The sequence below is a fragment of the Pinus tabuliformis genome, chromosome Q (assembly GCF_031772625.1).
Source record: "Pinus tabuliformis cultivar Carrire ecotype Pingquan chromosome Q, CPIR1, whole genome shotgun sequence".
Classification (NCBI taxonomy): Eukaryota; Viridiplantae; Streptophyta; class Pinopsida; order Pinales; family Pinaceae; genus Pinus; species Pinus tabuliformis.
In genome coordinates this window covers 1,343,850,553-1,343,856,538 of record NC_142296.1, presented here as the reverse complement: position 1 = coordinate 1,343,856,538, position 5,986 = coordinate 1,343,850,553, and the positions used below count along the sequence as shown (strand labels likewise).

Sequence of the window (5,986 nt, the reverse complement as noted above, 5' to 3'; positions counted from 1 at the left end):
CCATACAGAAGCCATTAAATATATTTTATAAATAAATCACATAACTTTTAGTAAAAAATAACTCTATGAACTGATGCACTTATGGGAAAAAAAAGCAACGATTCATTGAGTACTTCCAGCGACCACATGTTACGGGTGGGTAACATCTTTCTTATTTCGTTGGAAAACCAAGTCATGATGTGCATCGAGCCAAAGCTATAATGTTGCTCTCATATTATTAATTGTTTTAATGAAATGCCGGAGGGAACTAACGCGGAAATAACGCCGTAATTTGAACCGTTTGTGCATGAAGTTCCTGTCGATTTCCTCCTGTCACTGCATTATTGAATACTGCCACCGACATTATTGACTACTGCCACTGACATAGACGTAGAAAGCAAGTGGCAATGGACGTCTAGAACCTTTCTTAACTAAAGCAGCGACGTAGATGGCGTATTGTACAGTTTGTCCCAATACTTTTTGGGAGTTCTGTAGAAATTTATTTATTTTTGTTTTCTATATTGTCCTTATTCATTGAGTCGCAGTTGAGCTGCTTTTGTCATTAACGAGCATGGTAGTTGCTCTATTATTATGCCTTCAGGCAGTGGCAATCACAAACTTCCTTTCTAATTTGTAATATTATTATTCCTTTTTAATTTGTAACATTATTATCAATCCAACAATGACAGTGAACCACCGTAGTAAAACTATTTGATGTACCTAGTCAACCTTCAAAATCCTGTATCCAGAAAGTGCTACACGTCGCTGAGGCTTGCAATCATATGCTTTTCGTATGTATATATTCCTCCAAAATGAGTTTGATTACATAGTAAGTATATACATATTGGTCCCCATTATATTTCAATGGAATCTAACAATTTGATATATATGTAAGTGATATAAATCAATTAAAGTGATTTATTTTTAAATTTATTATTATATTATTTATCTTGGCAAGAAGTTTTTTCTATGGTAATATGAAATATATGTCGTTTTCTCTTTCTAGGCTAATATAAAATATCTGTTGTTTTGTTTTATTATGTTACTTATAATTTTAATTTGGTTGAATTAAACAAAAAAATAAAAAATAAAATAAATAATAGTAATCATTAATAATAATAATAATAATAATAATAATAATAATTAAATCAATAGAGATGAATTTTTTTAGGATGTAAAGCTTTTTAAAATAAAAATAGATTTAGTTTATTTAGAGGGTTGGTAAATCTAGAGTTATGAATCTAAACTAATTTATAAATAAATAAATTATATAAATATAGTTATAATTTAATAAATTATAATTTTTATTTACTTACAAATAAATTATAATATTTAAATATCTATATAATGTGATAAAGTTATAAAAATTATTACCGGGATTTTTTTATTTTTATATATAGTAATAATATAATAGTCACCTTTGTATCTTTAAAATATGAATTATAAAATTATTTCCATTTTCATATAAGAATTAAATTTTCAACTTATACTATCTACCAGTACCTCAAAATTGAAGTATACAATATTATATTTTGTCACTTTATGAATGAATAAATCTTAAAATACACCATTAATGTATTTCCTAATAATCTAAAATCTTAGTATATCTTTAAAAATCAAATTTAAAAATCAAAATTATAAAACATAATTATTTGAAAAAAGCATTGCTTAATTACTATATTAATTTTTTAGTTTTATTAAGATTAATCTTTTAGTTTTATTAAGATTAAGTTTGTGTGGTTATTATGATTTAATAATAATAATAATAATATAGATAGTTAGATTATGACAACTATTAAGCAATAAATTAATAATTAGTTTACGATCTTTCCATTTTATGTATGGGATAAAAAGTGATAAGGATTAATATTTAGCCTTAAAACATAACACGGGAAAAGAAAATTTAACTTTTCTCACTGTTCATATACGGATCGTCCATTCACATGACAATTTTTTGCCAGAGTATACGCCAATACGTAACAAAAAATGGCTATTAGACAAGTACATAACAAAAGGAAGTTCCGTCGGAAGGCAACATCATCCGAAAAAAAAATATACGTAAGACAAGGAACTTCTGTCGTGAAAGCAACCTTATCCGAAAAGAAATATGATGTTTCCATTGGCAAAGTAACCTTATCGTGAAGAAATACCAAATACAGACTCCTCCGGAGTAAAGATTTTACCAAAATCCTTGTCATATCTGTGAGAATATATCCGAGAGTCACGCAAAGACGGAGCTCGACAGAATCTTCTTATATAACTACACCTTACACAAGGAATACTCGTGACTCTCTCCGAAACAATTGCAAGTGAATGATCAGAGAATACCTGCTGCCAACAACCACACCCATGGCTTCTGCAATCCCAAATTCTCTCGCCTCATGCGGTGCCCCTTTAGCAACTACTTATCAGCTTGATATAGATGAAGATATCCTGTCTTCGATCTCTCTCAAATTCAATTGGAGGGACTGGCGGGCGAGGGATTTGATGAAGACTATCAGAAAAACCTCCTGCGTTCGGAATTCAGAAGATGTTGTGAATACTGGGGGTGTTTTCGGCTTACCAATCATGGAATCTCACACCAGCTTATGGAGAGAGTAGAATTCCTCTGTAGGGACGTGTTTAAGCTCCCTGCGGAGACCAAGGAGAAAAAGGTTTCCCCGCTCGCGATCGGCAGTTACGTCAAAGGAGGACCTCTGCGTCCTTTTTACGAGGGCATTGGCGTTGGGCCTGATTTTGAAACCATAGAGGAGTTCAGCGATCTCATGTGGCCTCACGGAAACCAAAACTTCTGGTATGACATTTGCCTTTGATTTAGGGTTTACATTAAAGTTTTAGGGTTCTTACGCTAAATTTTTGCGTTTTGGTCTTTCTAGTAGGTTTTAGGGTTCTTGCTGTAGAACTAGCTGGACATTACTGACCAACTGTTATATATATTTTAATAATGGCAGCGAAGTCATGCGAGAGTATTTCGAGGGTATGAAAGAGTTATCTGACGGAATCCACAAGATTATTCTGGCGACTTTGCGGGTGAGCAATTACTACGCTTCACACTTCGAGCACTGTAAGCTTTGGCTCCGTATGAATAAATACGAATCACCATGTGATGAAGCCTCCGGGTCGGTTACTTTTCCGGCTCATACAGATGGAACTAGCATTACCATACTGCGTGAAGATGAGGTGGGTGGTCTTCAAGTTTTAAACAAGGCTGGAAAGTGGTTGGAAGTGAAGCCATCGCCCAATTCATTCGTCGTCATCATAGGAGATACTTTACAGGTTATCTCATCGCTTTGCCCTTGTTATTAGCTATTCCTCTATTTATTTTAAAATAGTCAGAAAGAATCAACGTTTCTCTCTTTATTTTTTAGATTTTTTTAATAAATAACATTTTTTAGAATCCAGGTTACCATAAATTAAATTACACTTTTGTTTTTACTGCCTGTATTTTGCAGTGGATAAAATTATGGTATATTTTTAATTTCTATTGTAATGTCATTTTACATGAAATAATCGGTAATATTATCATTAAAATAACTGGTTATATATATGTTTATTTATTCTTAGTATTATCTTATTTTAAGGTCACAGCCAAGCCAGACACCACATCGGTCTATGAGATCTCATGTTTGTGGGACAAGGTACCCACATTCGTGTAGGGATTTGACTGCTAAAGTCTAAGAAGGCATACATACTCTAGCTTCCTGATTTTGAACCTATGACCTCTTAAAGTGGTGATATATTGAACATGTTGAAAATGTAGTCTAGAGTAAAACTCTCTCTCTCTCTATATATATATATATATATATATATATATATATATATTATATTTATTTATTATTATTATTCTCTTATTTTAAGGTCACAGCCAAGCCAGATACCAAATTGGTGTATGAGATCCCTTGTTTGTGGGACAAGGGACCCAGGAGATTTGACTGCTAAAGTCTAAGAAAGCATAGGTACTCTAGCTTCCTGATTTTGAATCTCTGGCCTCTTAAAAAGAAACAAATACTCTTAACCATTTTAACATACTCCAATCCAATATATTTTAAATAAAATAATTTACATTATTCTGATTAAAACAAATCCAATATATTTTAAATAAAATAATTTACATTATTCTGATTAAAACAACATATATATATCTGATTAATTTTTATTTTTATTAATATTTATGCTACTATCTACCTGTAATAATGTCTTTGTATTTATTTTTAAAATAATTTTAATATTATTTTACATAAATTATATTTTATATATATTTTGAAATTAACGTAATCTTGTATAACTTTCAGTTTTATGTAAATCTGTAATAAGACGATCTGTATTAATATTTCGATCTTCAAAACAAAAATGGATATTGCAATATAATAACATATAATTTTATGATATAATTTATTGAATCTCAAATTATGATAGATATTTTGAATCTCAATATTTCTTCTCTGCTGACAAGATTATGATATAACTCATTGAATCTCAAAATAATAAAATTTCATGATCGATAAATAAATGTATCTCTTCTATGCAATAATGATACGATGGACAACAAGATACATGCAGGTTATATTATGCTACATCTCTTTCATGGTGAGATATCTGGTTTTTGTAAATTTTATGTTTCTATTGCAAATCTATCTTTACCAAGTATCATATCCATGAGATATTTAAGTCTGATCCTGCTTAAAGTGTGACAACTTTATATAAATACCTTAAAATTTTTAATTCTTATTCCCATTAGCCCTGGTAATCCAAGTGAATACCTCAAACACCTAATCAGCACTATGTTTTTTGTTTTTATTTTTCTTTGCCAAGAATGTTGATTTGTGCATATGCATGCAGGCATGGAGTAACAAAAGAATTCACAGTGCAAAACACCGTGTGATTGTTAAAGGACGACAATCTCGTCTTTCCCTGACTTTCTTCAGATTGTTACCAGATGAAATGGAGATAGAAGCGCCACCTGAACTGGTGGACAACGAGCATCCGCGACGTTATAGAGCTTTCCATTATTCAGACTACACATCCTTTAAAATAGCAATAAGAGGTGAGTTGGAGAACCCTCTTGAGGCCTATGCGGCTGTACAGCAATAAAAGCAGATGGATGTATCTCAAAAAATATAAAGGCATTTGCCTCATCCATAGAAACTAAGCCATCGTTTCCGATTTCTGGGTTTAACGACCAGAGCAGCTAGTGTGCTTCAGTTGTTCTGATTATTCTGATGCTTTTGATTTTGATCAAAAATTAGAAACAAAAAGTTGAACCTGCACTGAAAACAATAGCATGAACTGTTCAAGCGTTAGATTTTACGACTTAGGCAAAGATTTTATAATTTATATATGTATTGTTACTTTGGACGAGCCCATCATATCTTTTAGACACAGTTATTTCTCCAGGAGTCCTAGTTGCGGAAAATTGAGAAGAGTTTCAAATTAATCTAATGGAGTAAAGATTGTATTATCTAAACTGTAATTGAGTACGAAAGTTATAACTTGAAAAGAGTTAGATTTCAAATTTATCAAAACAAGAGTGTGATTGTATTACGCAGATTATGATGTGAGAAAATTATAACTCGAATCTTACTTGAAAAGAGTTAGATTTCACATTTATCAGAATAAGAGTGTAATGATTGTATTCTCCAAATTATAATCTGAGAAAATTATAACTCGAATCTTTTGAAATTTTTTCAATGATCGATCGGATTGGTAAAAGGGTTGAATTGTCTTTGGAATCATCAGAAAAGCCTATTTATTTTATTTTTAATTGATTTGATAAAACCATCACATAGTAATGAGAATCGGTGGAAAAGATTTTTATTCTCTTTCCAAGTGATTTGATTTGGAAGGCTTTTCGTTTTCTTTTCAATTAATTTAATGAGCAGAATGATAAAACTTTACAAAAGTCTCGATTTGGAATCTTTATTAATTTCATTATATTATATATTTATTAATCTTTGTTTATATTTTGTATTTACCTTTACCTTGCCATAAGGAGGATCATGAAAAATGG

General features: G+C 30.9%; 1 pseudogene across 1 annotated transcript; it reads left to right on the top strand.

The window, feature by feature from the left end:
* Positions 1 to 2,238: 2,238 nt before the first annotated feature.
* On the top strand, positions 2,239 to 5,669 carry LOC149224841 (C4-beta,C20-epoxidase-like; annotated as a pseudogene). Its single transcript, XR_016249107.1, has 3 exons — positions 2,239 to 2,773; positions 2,931 to 3,255; positions 4,819 to 5,669. The product of XR_016249107.1 is annotated as a C4-beta,C20-epoxidase-like (transcript).
* Positions 5,670 to 5,986: the final 317 nt, after the last annotated feature.